Here is a 16,740-nt window from a genome sequence, read left to right as displayed (position 1 = left end):
AGAGGATCCTGGTGGGGTACAGTCCATGGGTTTGTATACAGTCAGACAACTGGATGATTGAGCACAGCACATAGTGGGGGAGAGAGTCTGTAGTGGGCTTACTCCATCTTGACATCTTTGGTAGGGTGTAATTTGATAAATTCAGGACAAAAAAAAATTATCCAATAATAGAGAAACTAGTTAAGGGCATGGATTTGTGAAAGCACAGAACTAGCCAGTACTGAATATAAGTTTTCTATGAAATTGCCTTTCAGTCTGTGAAGAGTGTTGAGCTGTTGTTAGAATCCATCAGTGTGTTCAACTTTGTGGGGGAAACTGTGGTGTTGGAGAAGACTCTTGAGAGTCCCTTGGACTGCAAGGAGTTCCAACCAGTCCATTCTAAAGGAGATCAGCCCTGGGATTTCTTTGGAAGGAATGATGCTAAAGCTGAAACTCCAGTACTTTGGCCACCTCATGTGAAGAGTTGACTTATTGGAAAAGACTCTCATGCTGGGAGGGATTGGGGGCAAGAGGAGAAGGGGACGACAGAGGATGAGATGGCTGGATGGCATCACTGACTTGATGGACATGAGTGAACTCTGGGAGTTGGTGATGGACAAGGATGCCTGGTGTGCTGCGATTCATGGGGTCGCAAAGAGTCAGACACGACTGAGCAACTGATCTGATCTGATCTGATGTGATTGATTAGTGAGCTGGGGGAACAGTCATGCCTCATCCACTTTTTTGTAGACCAAACATATTAGGTTGAAGCATATGAAATTAACAATACTTGATCATCTTTGACTTACATAAACAGCAGTTTCTCATGAATTTGACCTATATTTAACTCTCAGTTCTAAAATCTGAAGAAAGAAAATGAAACTTCAAGTTTAAATATCATCTGTATTAAGGTGAATGCTTGCTGCTTTAACAGACAAATCCAAAATCTCAGATGCATGCGTGCTTGCTAAGTCGCTTCAGTTGTATCCGATTCTTTATGACCGTATGGACTGTAGCTTGCTAGGCTCCTCTCTCCGTGGGATTCTCCGGGCAAGAATATATGCCCTCCTCAGGGGATCTTCCCGACTGAGGGATTGAACCCTAGTCTCCTAGTCTCTTGTATTGGCAGGCCTAGCACCACCTGGGAAGCCCTCTCAGATGCATAACATGGTCCAAAATGGACATTCCTGTTGTTGGACAGGGAATGGGGGAAACTGCTTAGTGAGATCATGGGAGACCCAGGTTGATGAAGACTCATTCTGGGTGTCCTGGGGGTTGATACCCAGCCAGGAGACTGGGAAAGGGAAGGGGTGACAAAAAAGAGGATAACAAGAGCATACTCACTTCTTAACCTCAGTCCAGAGTGCACACGTTGGTTTGGTGAGATCCAACCTATATGTAGCGGTGATGGGTAGGGTGGGGAGGCAGAAGATTTAGTCTGCGTTTGTCAGCTGCTTTCTGGCACCACTTATGAAGGGAAATGTAAGTCTCTGGTGGGCAGCTAGCCATCTCTGCCACACTATTCTTGATCGCGTGGAGAATGTCTTTCTTACTTATTTATGGCTGTACTGGGTCTTTCTTGCTGCGCAGGCTTTCCTCTAGTTGCAGTGGCAGGGGCTACTCTTCGTTGTACTGCATGGGCTTCTCATCGTGGTGGCTTCCCTTGTTGCAGAGCACAGGTTCTAGGGCACGAGGACTCAGCAGTAGTGGCTCCCAGGCTCCAGAGCACAGGCTCAGTAGTTGTGGGGCACAGGCTTAGTTGCTCTAAAGCATGTAGGATCTTCCAGGATCAGTGTCTCCTGCATTGGCAGATGGGTTCTTAACCACTGAGCCACCTGGGAAGTCAGGAGAACATCTTTTTGCTTTGCGTATTAATTTGCTAGGGCTGCTGTAACAAAGACTAACACAGACTGGGTGGCTTAAACAATAGAAATTTATTTTCTCACAGTTCTGGAGGCTGGAAGTCCAAGGTCAGGATGTCAGCAGGTTTGGTTTCTTCTGAGGTCTCCTTGGCTTACACACGGTGCCCGCTCACTGTGTCCTCACGGTCTCTCTGTGTTCATCCCTCGTGCCTCTGTGTTCACGCTTCCTCTTTTAATAAGAAACCAGTTCAGCTGGATTAGGGCCCATCCTAAGGGCCTCATTTTAACTTACCTCTTTAAAGGCTTTGTCTCTCTATTACAGTCCCATTCGGAGGTCCTGGGTGTTAGGGCTTCAATACTTGAATTTTAAGGGAACAAAATTCAGCCCATAATATCACTGTACATTTATAATAAATGTATACTTTTTTTACTGAAAGTAGTCATACTCCATTAAATAAAAGAAGAAAGGAATGTTAGATCTGTGTTGTAATTATGCTTTTAATGGATCTGGAATAAATTTTGAATTATATATGTTAATGATTACCACTATTTCAGAAGCGTTTTTCCTTACTTATTCATCAAGGAAACAGTTTAGCAGTGAAGATAGTTTAGTTTTTAGTGAATGTGATTATTGTTTTTCTCTCTTCCAGAGTTTGGAAGTGTTCTTTTCTTCCTGTAGCTTATCCAAAGGATATGTTCATTAGTGAGATAGTAAAGAGAGTTACCAACCATGTCACCTATGAGGAAATCACCACTCTCTGCAACATAAGAATAAATCTTATGTTTATAAGATTTATAAATCTTTGACATCTACTATCCTACTTCTTGGGGCTTCCCTGATAGCTCAGTTGATAAAGAATCCGCCTGCAGTGCAGGAGACCCTGGTTTGATTCCAGGGTGAGGAAGATCCACCAGAGAAAGGATAGGCTACCCACTCTAGTATTCTTGGGCTTCTTTTGTGGCTTAGCTGGTAAAAAAATCTGCCTGCAATGTGGGATACCTGGGTTTGATCCCTGGGTTGGGAGGATCCCCTGGAGAATGGAAAGGCTACCCACCCTAGTATTCTGGCCTAGAGAATTCCATGGACTGTATAGTTCATGGATCTCAAAGAGTGGGACACGACTGAGCAACTTTCAGGTTCATCCTACTTCTTATGCCTTGTAATTGACAGGGTTCCCCTCACTTACGTTTGGAGGGGTTCCGGGGAAGAGTGTAACCTGCGCTCTGGTGTCAATGAGAGTGTCCCTGTGGATAATTAGAGAAGTGAACAGGTGATTGTCCCTCAGTGGAGGGACGAGCTCAGGGGACTGCAGGGGTCCCAAGGGCAGAGGCCTTGCCAGCTGTATCTCTTTAAGAGATCTGGGTGTGGGATTCCAGAGTCTGTGGTCAGGGCTGGAGCACTGCAAGAGGTGACAGTTTCATCCTTTGAAATGGGACCGAGGTCTCCTGAAGAGCCCGCAGCTCCTGAACCAAGGCTTTTAACTTGTGTTCGGCTGTCCCGAAATGACTTATCAGGGACCCTGATTGCTACAGCTGCCAATACAGAGAGCCTGTCGCTCGTCTTGTACGGGAGGCTGAGCTTCTTCCTTCTGTCTCTGTGAGCCTGGAGGGGCCTCTTCCTGTGTAAACAAAGCTTGAAAACAGTTTCAGAGACCTCTATGAACCATTAGCACCTTTCTCCCTCTCCCTTTTGGTGACTGTTTCTAAAAAGCCTTGGATTTCTGTTGTGGTGTAGTTAGGCGTCTCTGTTCCTCATTCACACTGGCTGTTGTTGGACTTTTTGGTACAGTAGATATTAACAGGGAATGCCTGGGACAGAGGTTGTTTCTTCCTCAACTCATATGCTGCCACCTCCCATTCTTGGGGGTCCCAGTCGACCACTGAGGGGTCTGGGTCCCCCTCCAACAGTGTACCATTAGCAAATGTATTTGGGAAAGCTCCAGGCTCCAAGGATGTAGCCTTTACAACTTGGCATATGGATATGCCACTGTTATCAGAGACATCCAAGTCATGGGGGCCTTACAAGCTTCTAGTATTTTTTTAACCTCCTCCGGGGACTAAGGAGGGTCTGGTACCCAGTGCCTTGGGCCCCACTTTCAGCAACATATGATGCCCTTGCTTCATAGTGCTTGCCTCCAGGTGCCATGATGGCCGGGACTTTTTAGGAGATTTTGTTTTATTGGGGCTTGTTAAATGACATTTTGTTTCTGAAAACCAAGGCCATGTTATGTGGTTGGTTGCCTTTGCAGCCTGCCAGACACTTGAAGGTGGCAGAGAATGTGCTTGTGAACTCCACCATCTGAACTGCTGGACCCCTTCTCTTGGCCTGCTGTTTCATCACCGCCATTTCCATGGGTTAGAGGCAAAGCTCTGAGGGAAAAATGAGGCTCTTTACCTCTTATACAGGTGGTGATTAAAGATTGTGTAGCCTCACTGTCAAATGTCAGAACCTGTTTTTTTGACTCCTCAGGATTACCTTTTACCAGAGAGGGGGGTGAGGTTTAGCTCTCTTTTATAAAACTATATTCCACCTTCATAGATTTCATTACAGAATCTTCCCCAATCAGGGATTGAACCTCAGGCCAGGTTCAATCAGTAAAAGGGCTGAGTCCTAACCACTGGATCGCCAGGGAATTCCCTACTCCACCTTCAAATGAGCTATAATTATTTTGAATATTATTATATACATATCAGGTAAATATTGATATCTTTAGAGATTTTGCTTCTGTGTTTGTTTTTGTAATTACTGTATTAAAAGTTATATTAATATCAGATGAATACTGGTTTGTAAAAGATTATATTTTTACATGTTTTTATATTTATTATGAAACTAATAAGTTTAACAATCTACTGGCTTCCAAAAAGGAGTAACAACTCAGCTTCTGTGTTGACATCTGCTGCTGGCTGTTAAAGTGAGAAATCTTTTGCAGTTTGGTTGTAGAAACTTGTCACCTCTATGAATGAAGTTATCCAATTACTCTATGAGAGATTCCGTAGTCAGAGCAGTTTTTTGCTGTGTCATGATCCTTTTATCATTTCTGAAAATCAACTCTTAAGATTCGCCAGGTCTTGCTTAAAAGTGAGAAAGTTCTATAGTTTTTGTTTATATGTTGCTTCACATGTTCATATTTTAAAATACAGATCTAGGGAATTCTGTAGAATATGATATATGTTTTTCTTCTCTCTGTGTCTCTCTCTTTCTCCCCTCTTCCCTCTTGCCCAGTACCCTGGCCCGCTTTCTCTCTATATATATATGTATAGTGTTCAACATGTATTCCTTGTATCAATTAATATTTGAGCACCCACTAAGTTCAAACATTGTTCTGCCTGAGACAGTTGCTGACTGTATAAATGCATAAGGATAAAGGCAGACAATGTGTGGATATATGAGGCTTAAGCAGTTTTTTCAGTACCTTGGGTTACTTGAGGACTTCCTTTCAGTGAGCAGCCTTAAATATGTAAAACAATAGTCTCAGAAGTTTTGATTTCATTCTTTCAACAGAAGTTTTATTAACTAACTGCTTTACTATTTAGTAGATTCTGGGGATAGCAAAGTGACTCTGACCCAGTTCCTGTCCACAAAGGGCTCACAGTCTAATCAGGAACTGATTTGTAATGAAAAGGAAGTTAAAGGTTGATTATATGCTGAGGTAAACGATAATAGAGGTATGAAAAGAAAATGCCATGGCAACACAGGGCAGGGGTTGAGGAACGGGCTTGCCAGGAAAAGCCTCACAGAGAATATATTATTGTTGGCAGCCCCTTGAACGACTTTGGCTGTGAGAAGATGGGAGTTCAGTTCTCTGTGACCCTTGGAACCTAGGCCTTTTAATTATTCATAAATAACTTAAACATACTTCTAGGACTGGGAGTTTATTTAAAAGATGCACCTGCGTTTCTAGTTTAACCTTTAGTTTAACTAGTCCTTTAGGAAAAGGTGTTTATGGATGCAGCTGTATGGCGGCGTTACAGATGTTTGCTCTTTAGAGTTCCTTACAGCACAGTTACAGATATACTGCTTTACTTAGGTTGCCCTTTCCTTTTTAACACAAAATGTTTCTCATTTATAGTATATGGCTCCTTTTTAAAAGAAATGCACCTTTACAAAGGAGATTCTAGGTTTTTCATTTCTATGTTGTGAAGTAAGATACATTTCTTGGAAAAAAATGTTTGCTGTAAGCGGAACTGAAAGCATTTGCTAGGAGAGAGTTAAGAGTTGCTAAACTCGTGACATGCTGGATCTGTGGTGAGCTGAGAATGCTTTCACAACAATTTGATTCAGCACTCACTCACTGAGTGCTGTGGTCAAAGCACTGCTGCTAGACTCTGATGGAAAAGAAAATGAACAAAACATAGGCTCTGTTTTAAAGGATCTTCCAATTTACTGCACTGAGTCTCCTTTCTTCTCTTCTCCATTTTTGTCATTTCCCAGATAATGAAAAGTAGAGCTGTAATTTATTGATTCTGTAAGCTGAAAAGGGTATAAAATTAGTTTGCTTAAAATGTTGGGCTGGTTCTCCTTACTGCTGCCAGGATTTAAAATAACAGAAAATATTTGGTGCCTCCTTCCACAAATTAACATTTCCATGAGTGGCTGCTTTTCATGGAGCATCTTGAGCCAGCCCCTCTCGTGCTGTGAGTCTTCGTTGACAGTATTAAATCAGATCTGAGCAGCTCTAGGAGACAGTTGAGAGTTTGAGAATATGCCCAGTGTCAGCATCTTGGCTAGAGTGCTGTTAAACAAAGAACACTCTTGGCACCCAACAACTGATTAGACATGTACCATTCAATGTGTGAGCTCCAATAAATAAAGCCACGCAGGGCATTCAGTGCTTTCATTTGGGCAGAACTAAATGGTTAAGTGTCCGCTTAGGCTTCCCCCTAAGTCTGTTCGAGGCAATCAGCACATAATCCAGAAGATGTAAAATCTCCCAAGTATAGCCACTTACCTTTACTATGTAAAGCTCTGTGCTGGGTGCTTCACGCTGTAAAGAGACAAGACTGAGTACCAGTCAGGTAGTTTACAGATTGAGTGGCACCCTGCTCTAACTCTTCTACCTGCCATCCCATTGCAGGTCCATTTCTTCCTGGCCTGCCCTGGTCTGTAGCCACCTACCACGTGGTGTTGACCCTGACTCGTTCAGTATGGTTCTCCTAACACAGTCTCTATAACCTTATCCTGAATGTAGAGTGGATATTGGAAACAGTAGAAGAGATGGGCCTAGATCTCTGGACAGTGTCTGCAGTGACTGATGAAGCCCATTGTAGCACTAATCACTTGAGGTATTGCTTCAGGGCTGTTGTATTTTTGTGATCAGGTCTCATGAACAGGCGGAACCCAGATGGGAAGCAGTCTTTAAAAATGGTTAGCCCATTTTGTTCACGTTTCCTTTTTCTACAGAGTGTGTATTTTCCTGTCCTCAGACTAAAAGCGGCACAGTGTGGTGTATGATAGTGGGAGGTTATTTTGCATGAAACACTCGATTCATTTATTCAAGTAATTTATCTTTTCAGGTATTTTAAAAATGACCTGGGATAAATATTTATGAATTCTATGTAAGTACTTGGAGAGTATTTGGAGATGTGTTTTTCTTAAGAATAGAATTATGCTATGGTTTCCTTGACTGTGTTTGATGATATTAAGAGTTCTTGGAAATTTGTTCCAAAGCCTGAAAGTGGATGGAATGTTTGGGATTAGTTTCAGCTGTAATTATGTCTTTAGTGGTGGTAGTGTCTCACCTGTTTCATATTATAACATGAGACGTGCAACACACCATCAAAATGGTAAAGAAGCTTCCATGTAAAAGGAAGGGGAATTAACATAACCATTTAAAAATCTTAAATTATTTTACTGTGCATGTGTTAGTCGCTCAGTCGTGTCTGACTCTTTGCAATCCCCTGGATATAGCCCACCAGGCTTCTCTGTCCATCGGATTCTCCAGGCAAGGATACTAGAGTGGGTTGCCATTCCCTTCTCCAGGGGATCTTCCTGACCCAATGCAGGTCTCCTGCATTGCAAGCAGATTCTTTATCACTTTGCCACCTGGAAAGCCCTTATTTTACTAAGATTACATTAAATTAGATTAATTAGATTGCATTTATCTAAAGTTACTTAAAGTTGATGTTAGGATCTAGAAGGGAGGGGAGAGCAATAAATAGCACCTTTCTCTCCCACCCAAGTTTTGAATAGATTGGATAGAAATTAAAGGATTAGTAAATAGGGACTATAATATCACCTTTATTATTGATGAAGGCAAGGTAAAGGAAGCAGTTTAGTATTAGAGCCAAATCAGCTTGTTAAGTTCCAGAATTAGGCTGAATCCACAGTACTGCTGGGTTAGAGAAGGCATGGGTAGTAGACAAAGCTTCCAGCCAACGCAACTCCCATCCAGGTCACTCCTAAGAGGAAGAAAGACACAACTGTACCATTTATTTTCCCCACATCTGCCAGTCAGATCAGTTACTTCCCTTCCCAGGATAGAAGCATGTAAGTGACAAAGAATTGCCAGGGATGTTACAACTGGTGGGGCTACATTCGGGAAGCCAGACTTGAGCAGTGAGGAGTTTACGCTCCTCAAAAGCATTTGGCTCCTTCCTGTATGTGGTTTCCATGAAGAATGGGTTGGTACCAGGTAGGAAATGGTAGCATGGCTAGGCTAGGAGCAAATTTGTTTTGGGGAAGAGACCTTATAACAAGTGGCCTCTTGGAAATTACAGCAAATGTTTGTTTGCCAGAATCATGGGAATTGTGCGCCCTTAGGCAGCCCTCGCTGCTTTTCTGAAACATCTATGGTTTGGCATCTTTCCTGGGCATTAAGTGAAGGTCCACAACTTAGTTTGCTGCTGTCCTTTAGCATCTTAAAATATACCTGCTGTTCTGTCTTTTCTTTGAGTTTTCTTCACAGACTCCTTTTGTTTCCTCCCCAACCCCTAGTGTTTCCCATGATTGTAGCCAACTTTCTTTTCACTTGACACTCTTACCTTGGCTGTCAGCCATTTACACGGTTTTAGCTGTTTAGTATATTGATGATTTCCAAATCTTTCTCTCCACCCAGACCTGTATTCTGAGCTCCATGTTTATATGTGTGGCACTCTACTTAACAGTTCCACCTGGGCCGTCTGAAACTAACTTACTCTTCCTCCACGCTCTCCACTACCACCACTCAGAAACCATTGAGCGTTTCATTTTATATCCACAGTTCTTGTGAGTGGCACCTCCGCCTGTCTACTAGGTTAAGCCAGAAACATGGGTGTCACCTCAGCAGGCTCTTCCTCTCCTTTGTTGCTTATCTCTCAGGTCAGAGGTCAGCATCTAACCGGAGGCCTGTGAGCCAAGAATGGATTTTTACATTTCTGAGTTGTTTAAAACAAGCATGTATATGTGTTTGTTATAGAGGCCCTCTGTTGTCTGCACAGCCTGTGTTTTTCTATCTGACTGCTGTCCTAGGTCACCAAATCTTACCAGTTCTCCCTCCAAAACATCACTTTTGCTTTTTTCTCTCTATCCCCACTGGCTCATGCTCCTCCCCATCTCACTTGCCCTGTTTCTGTCTTGGCCCCCTCACTAAGTGTTGTCAGATTTCTTTATAAAACACAAAAACCTAATGATGTCCTTTCTTGTTTAAAATCCTGCAGTTTATTGTGCTCTTTTTTATTTTTTTCCTACAACCTCTTCAGCCCATAGGACTCTGCTCAGTGGTCACCTTTTCCATTAAGCCCAGCTGTCTCCTACAGTGATGCCCCTATTCCACCTGGTTTGTACTTCTGTTGCTGCACATTCTAGATTGTGTTCTGAGAGCCCGTTTACCGTTCAGTCACCCCTGTTCCACTGTGTACACTTGGAAGTCAGGTTTCATTTCCAGTTTGTTTCTATATCTTCTTTACCTAACTGTGTGTGGCATCTCAGAGGACTGTAATGAATTAATACATACAGGGAGTGCTTTAAGGAACTGTTAGTTCTTAGTTCATAACATACAGAAGAATATTGGTGAAGATTTAATCAATCAGTTTGAGTTGGTTGCTGTTGAGTCGCTCAGTCATGCCCAACTCTGCAGCTCCATGGACTGCAGCATGCCAGGCTTCCTGTCCTTTTCCATCTCCCAGAGTTTGATCAAACCATGTCCATTGAGTTGGTGATGCCATCCAAACATCTTGTCCTCTGTCATCCCCTTCTCTTCCTGCTTTCAATCTTTCCCAGCATCAGGGTCTTTTCCAATGAGTCAGCTCTTTACATCAGGTGGCCAAAATATTGGAGCTTCACCATCAGTCCTTGCAATGAATATTCAGGGTTGCTTTCTTTTAGAATTGATTGGTTTAATCTTGCAGTTCAAGGGACTCCCAAGAATCTTCTTCAATGACACAGTTCGAAAGCATCAGTTCTTTGATGCTCAGCCTTCTTTATGGTCCATCTCTCGTACTCGTACATGACTACTGGAAAAACCATAGCTTTGACTATACTGGATTACTGATCTTACAAATTTTATCCATTTTCTTCTCCAGGAGATCTTCCCAGACCCAGGGATCGAACCTATGTCTCCTGCATTGCAGGCAGATTCTTTACCACTTGAGCCATGGAGGAAGCACCTATCTGTCTTATACTTTGAATGAATTATTACTAGTATATAATTTGTTTTTAAACATCATTCATTGGTCATTTGGAAAATATTGAATCAGTATGTTAGGTACAGCTTTCAAATTATGACACATTTCATTATACATTAGCAAAAGTTGTATTTGTTAATCTCATATTCAGTCTTATAAGAAAAAATGCTAAGTATTGTAAAGCTGTCAAGCTCAAGTATTCCAAAATTTTGATTTTTGCTTTGAAATTACCGCCAGTTCACTGAAGTTTATGATTGTTATCAGTGCTGCTGGTACCAAACTCACTTGGTTAATTTTTAAGAGAATGTCTGCCAGATACTCAAGTCTGAAAACCATAGTTTGTCCATCAGTTCAAGTAGAAATGATGTTAAAGTAGGAATGGTGTATGGGTGTTAAGTGCTCTTAGGAGGTAGCCACTGCCATCTGTTGGGCATTACTTCTGGCCAAACTCTCTCTGTCATCCCTGTTCAGTGAGGTTACTGGGGGAACAAGGTCCACAAGCCTCATGCTGTCCCTTGCAAGGTGACTCACCACTGTGGCTCTGTGCTGGTTTGCCTCATCCTTGTCTTCAGGAACACTGGCACCATCTCAGTCCCTGTGCCCAAGAAGCTACTGATGATGGCTGGAATTGACCATCGCTGCATCTCCATCCTGCTGCCATCACTGCCATCCTGAGCAACTTTGCCAAGGCCACTTTTCATGCCATTTCCAAGACCTACAGTTATCTCACCCCTGATCTCTGGAAAGAGTCAGTGTTCACTGAGTCTTTGAGCCTCCATATCAGGAATTCACTGACCTTCTTGTAAAGACCCACCCCAGAGTTTCCGTGCAAAGGACCCAGGCTCCAGCTGTAGCCATCACATAGGTTTATATGAAAAAAATATAGTGAATGAAGCCAGTTTAGAAAAGAAAAAAGACAGCCAGTTCAGCTCAGAACTGTGTAAGTGCTTTTCCTTGAGACGACACAGAATATTAGAAAGATGTGGATTCAGGGATCAAGATGTAATAAAACCAGTAACTTCCACTGTATATGTATGGCCTAAATCACCACTCCCTTGATTTGTGCCATTTTATTCACCATTGCTTTTATGCTATGAGAGCAAATAATTTAAAAGTATGAATTTTGAGATCCATTGTTATGGATGAAGAGCAAAAGGTTAAAATATAAAATAGCCATTCACACAGTAAAAATGGTAAAAAAAATCTTTTAATATCATTATTAAAGTATTTTATACTTTTCGGACCTTTGTAAGTTCTTGCAGGACCCACAGAAATCAATGGATCACATTTTGGGGAACTACTGATTTACAGTAGTTTGTGGCTTGACTTGTTTTTTTCTCTTTTCTCAGATTTGTTGTATTTGCCTTTACTTTTACTGAGATAGATACTATAGATGTGCTGATCTGCGTAGAATACCATTCCTGGTCACAGCTCCACTTTGGACTGGCAGCCTCTGCACTAGAACAATGCTAGGACTGACCCTGGGCGCAAAAGAGAAGACTGGTTCACAGCCTCACCTTGGCCTTAAGAAGCACAAGCAGCAGGGAAGGGCCATAAACCTGCTAGCCTTGTTGGCTTGCTGTGTGTGCGTTCAGAAACTGGTCACATCACACGGACCTGAGTCCAGAGGGAGACTTTAACTGTGAGTCAAGTGCTTTCCTTCTGAAGGAGTCTTTCAGGCTCCAGGGCGGGAGAGGTTCTCAGGCTAAAATGGGCCCTCCGCAGCTCTCTCAGACCTACGCTCTAGTCCCAAAGCTTCTGAGTCATATCACAGCCTTTTCATTCTAATTATCTCCAGGAAAGGGTCTCCAGACTTCCTGGCTGTAATGAAATTTAGGAGTTAAGAGGTTTTTCCTTTTGAGTACTCATCGATGCTCCCTTGTGAAACTTAAGTCCATTTCCTTTAGTTTTGTTTTTAATAAAAATATCCAGTAAGAGTGCACCTCGTGCTACTGCTTTATATTCTGAAGACAATTTATTTGCTGTACCTTCACTCCAATCTATTTTAGCCGTTTTTGTTTTTTTTTCCTTCTAATTTTTAACCTGGTTCCTTTAATCCAGTAGTCCTGGACTGGGGTGATTTTTGCCCTGCAGTGGACGTTTGACAGTGTCTAGAGGCATTTTCGATTGTTACAACTTGGGGGGATGCTACTGGCATCTAGTGGATAGAAATCAGAGAGCTGGCCTTCATTTCAGCAAAATCACTCATTCTGTTGTTACAGTAAGATTTTCACTGAAATTATATTCGATTGATAGGACTAGCCAACAATGCATAGCCTCTATCAACTAAGAATCATCCAGTCCAATATGTCAGCAAGACCAGTCTTAGAAGACTGTACTTTAGTCCTTCCTTGTAATTTGTTAGCTTTTTATTGTTTTTTTTTTCTGAATTAACAATTTGATTTTACTTTGCATATTATCTAGAATTGTAGTTTTATTTAGAGAAAATATTTTGGTTATGTTCAGAATAATTAAAGCTTTTAGAGGTAGGTTACTCTTTTGAATATGAGTTATGTTTGTACCTCAGCTCATAATACATCATTTGTTTCTAAGCCTGAGTAAGTGCAACTGCCTGATGACTTTTTGAAAAATACAGGTTTATGGGCCCCAACCAAATCTTAGAAGAACTCTTCTAGAAATTCCTGTAAAATTCCAGATTTGGAAACCGCTGAAACAGATACGTATTCATAAACTAAGAAATGTTTAGAATAGCTGCTGCAAAGAGAAGATGGTCTTTGTGGCTCTCAGAGATAACATCCACCCTCCTTGGCAACCAGTTCTGTCAGTGAAACCAGTCAGGTAACCCTCCGATTGGCAAGGTGGAACTAACCGGAGCAGTGGTGTCCTTAAAATTTTGGCTCTTTCCAGTCATATGGTGTCCAGTTCATTTTATCTGCCACAAGTTTGGTTTGAGAAGGGGTTGGTAGGAAAAAGAGATGTGGGAAGGGATGGAGGAGAGTTGTGTAGTAGAATCAGAGAAATATGATCTACCTTTTGTCTCAGGAGGGGAATTAATCAGTGCTGATTTCTCCTCAGTAGCATTCATTTGCTACCCACATTCGCCACAGTGGTTAATGTCTTTAAAAGCTACTTCTGGTATAAATTAATCTGACCAAGGCAGCAGGGCCTCTGGGAAGCACAGAGGACTGTCCACTCCATTCCCAGCAGATACTCTGGTCTCAGTCCTTCTCTTCCTCCCTACTTCCTTTTCTCCCTTTTCCTCCTCTGCCTCCCCCTCCTCCTGACCAGGGATCAGCCCTGACCCCCTGCACTGGAAGCACGTAGTCTTAACCACTGGACACGAACCAGTCCTTTACTTTTTTTGCTAAAAGAGAAGTTAGTGAAGGTGAGCTTGTTTGTTGTGGTGGTTCCAAGAGCTCTGGAGGTCAGACATTTGTTGAGGAAGGAAGGAAAAGTTGATCACTTTTATTTTACTTTTTCCCCTTTGTCTTCATTTTTGAGCCTCACATGTTACCTTTAATAGTGATAGAGGCAGAGCTTAGTGTGGAAGCCAGCCAGCCTGCATCCGAACCCCTGGGTTGGGCAGTAGTGCCCCCTTGTCTCAGACTGCACTGGGGGACCTGGGCAGGCCTCCCACAGTAAGACACATGGTCAATGGGGCAGGCTTGATCCTACAAAACAGACAAGAGAGAGGGTTATTTTTGAAATAAAGTGAATTTTGTTTGGAAGGATAAGGGCTTCCTTTCCTGATGAGTTAGTTGTTAAGGAAGCAAACTAGAATTTTGGAAATGAAAAAAATTATGAAATATTGGGGAATATTAATTTATATTGGAAACATAAAATATTGGTTATATTTTAGTGTTCTGGATTTCTTTCATTACTTTTTACTTTTTTAAATGGAGATTTTCAAATACATTTCAGAGTAGAGAGACTAGTATAGGGAATCCATGTATACTGATTACCCCAATATCAACAGTTACTAACACATGGCCAGTCTAATTTCATCTATACCATTACCCACTTTCTCTTACCCTCTTCAATTATTTTAAAGCATATCAAGTATCAGTATGCATTTTAATCTAGAAATATGTAAGATAGTCTGTGGTCACATTTCCTCTGATTATGTAATTTTTTTTTCATTTGGTTTGTTGTCTGATCTCTTTTTTTTAAAGATGCTGATGATCTGATGATTGATTGAAATCCTGGGAATGTGTAGAGAGCCTGTAATACTCTGTTTTGGTGGGAGAGGGGACATTTACTTACATTAGATCAGTGATTTCCGAAGATGGTATTACAAACCTAGGTCTTGGTATAAATTCGAAAAACAACATTGATTGAAGGAAGTATTGACCGTGTACGGGAAGTCTTAACTGAAATTCCATGTTGACATAACCACGGTCTGAAATGGGGTTCATCACTGTCAGGAAGCCCAGCTTTTAAGTTTGCTCTCTCAGGTTCTAAGAAGAGTACTTCACACCTTTCCCTCAAACCTTACAGACTTCTGTTCTCTCAGCTGATGGCTTTGTTTGGTGCTTGCCTGAGAAAATAAGAATCTGTCTAGAGGGACACCCTCAGTTGCCCTCCTCCTCATCCAGAGGTTTTTGTTTTGGCAGCTGGGCCACTCTCCTCTCATTTCCCTCCAGTTTGGTATAATGGAACAAGCTCTGGTGCACCCCATCTGTAGAAAGAAATTGTCCCTTGTTAAATTCACCTCTCTTGATTTCTAGTGGCCCAGTTTTTTCTCCCCTCCACAGTCAAACCTTTCAAAAGAGTTGTCTATTCTTTCTTCTACCTTTTTTCTCTTCCATTCAGTCTTTGAACCACTCGGTACTGGCTCCGTTCCTCACTACTTCACTGAAACCATTCTTGCTAAGAGCCCCCAGGTCTTCTGTGATGGAATCCAGTTGTTTTCTTTCTGTCTCATTAGACAAGTCCTTCTCCTTCTCCTTTACTGCTTCCGTGCTCTGTGTGACCTCTAAGTGCTGGAATGCCTCCAGGCTCAGTTTTGTGCCTCACTTCTCTTTATTTGTACTCCTTTCCCTTGGTCATTTCACTTACTCTCATGGCTTTAAATATCATCTTTATGCTGATGACTCCTGAGCATGTAGCTGCAGCCCAGACCTGTCCTCTGAGTTCCACCTGGAGATCAGAAACCTATGACTCAAGCTTCATTGGTACAAAACAAAGTTCTGGCTTTTCCCCCTCAACCCTTTTTCATTTCAGTTAGTAGATCCTGATACACCCAATTGCACAAGTCAGAAACTTGGAAATCATCTTATATCTTCCCTGTCTCTGTCCAGCCCATCAGCACGTCTTAACAATTCTACCTTACACATATCTTAAGTATCTTCACTTCTCTTTGTCTATATTTCACCACTAAATTACTATCATTTCTCAATTGGAAAACTGCTTGAGTGTCCTGATTGGTCCTTCTGCTTCATTTTTGTCTTCTATACACTCTTCTGCTCACAGGAGGTACAGTGCTTTATGAAAAACACAACCATATCATGTAACTCCTTGCTTAGTTCTTAATGATGGCATTTCATATAGGATAAATTATTGACTCCTTAGCATAGCCTTCAGGGTCCTGCCTGCTTCTCCAGCTTTGTCTACTGCTTTCCCCTCCCTCACTGTGCAAGGCAAAGTTGCCCTTTCACACTGGGATCTCTCATGCCCCAGGGCCTTGACACTCACTGTTCCTTCTCCATACACTGATCTGTCCTGACTCTTCTCCTTACTGTTCTTCAGGCTGCAGCTTAAATGTCACCTTGTCTTACAGCCCTTTTCTGATCACCCTTCCCAAAGTGGCTACTTGCCCATCTCAGTCTCTTCTTGTCACATTACCTGTTTTTTTCCAGCAAATATTTATTGAGTGCCTACTCTGTGCCTGACACTGTTCTAGGCACGGGGTAGATAGCAGTGAGCAAGGTAGATACACTCAGGAAGCTTCCAGATAGTGGGCAAACAGATGAACCACAAATACATCATATTCTGATGGTGATCTGTGCTGTGTAGACAAATGGAGCAGGTGGAGTGAAGTGAGGGATGGTGTTCTCGACAGTGGTTAGAAGAGGAGACATTTTGACAGGGATTCCAGTGAAGTGAGAGAACAGCATCTCAGGTATGTGCTGCTTTTCTAGAACTGTATCTAGAAATATAAGCGTTAAGAAGTCAGAGGTTTCACCTCTTCACCGAAGTTCTTGAAAGCTAGCACAGTGCCTGACCTTTGGTAAATACTCATCATGGGTGGATGACCTTTAGAATTCCACATAATTGTGGCATTCTGGGGACCACATGGCATTGAGGATGTGGCCCACCTACTTAGTCTCTTGGGCTC

At 42.2% G+C, this 16,740-nt stretch overlaps 1 protein-coding gene and 1 pseudogene across 3 annotated transcripts in view; both read left to right on the top strand.

Moving 5' to 3' along the window:
• Nucleotides 1–16,740, top strand: part of DIP2B (disco interacting protein 2 homolog B) — a 229,003-nt gene that overhangs the window by 60,612 nt on the left and 151,651 nt on the right. The gene's annotated exons all lie outside the window — the stretch shown is intronic.
• The window catches only part of LOC133247400 (small ribosomal subunit protein uS5-like), a 36,917-nt pseudogene continuing 21,419 nt past the window's right edge, over nt 1,243–16,740 (top strand).

The sequence above is a fragment of the Bos javanicus genome, chromosome 5 (genome assembly GCF_032452875.1).
Source record: "Bos javanicus breed banteng chromosome 5, ARS-OSU_banteng_1.0, whole genome shotgun sequence".
In the NCBI taxonomy this organism is placed as follows: domain Eukaryota; kingdom Metazoa; phylum Chordata; class Mammalia; order Artiodactyla; family Bovidae; genus Bos; species Bos javanicus.
The sequence above is the reverse complement of the archived record's forward strand: the minus strand, read 5'-3'. Positions and strand labels throughout refer to the sequence as shown.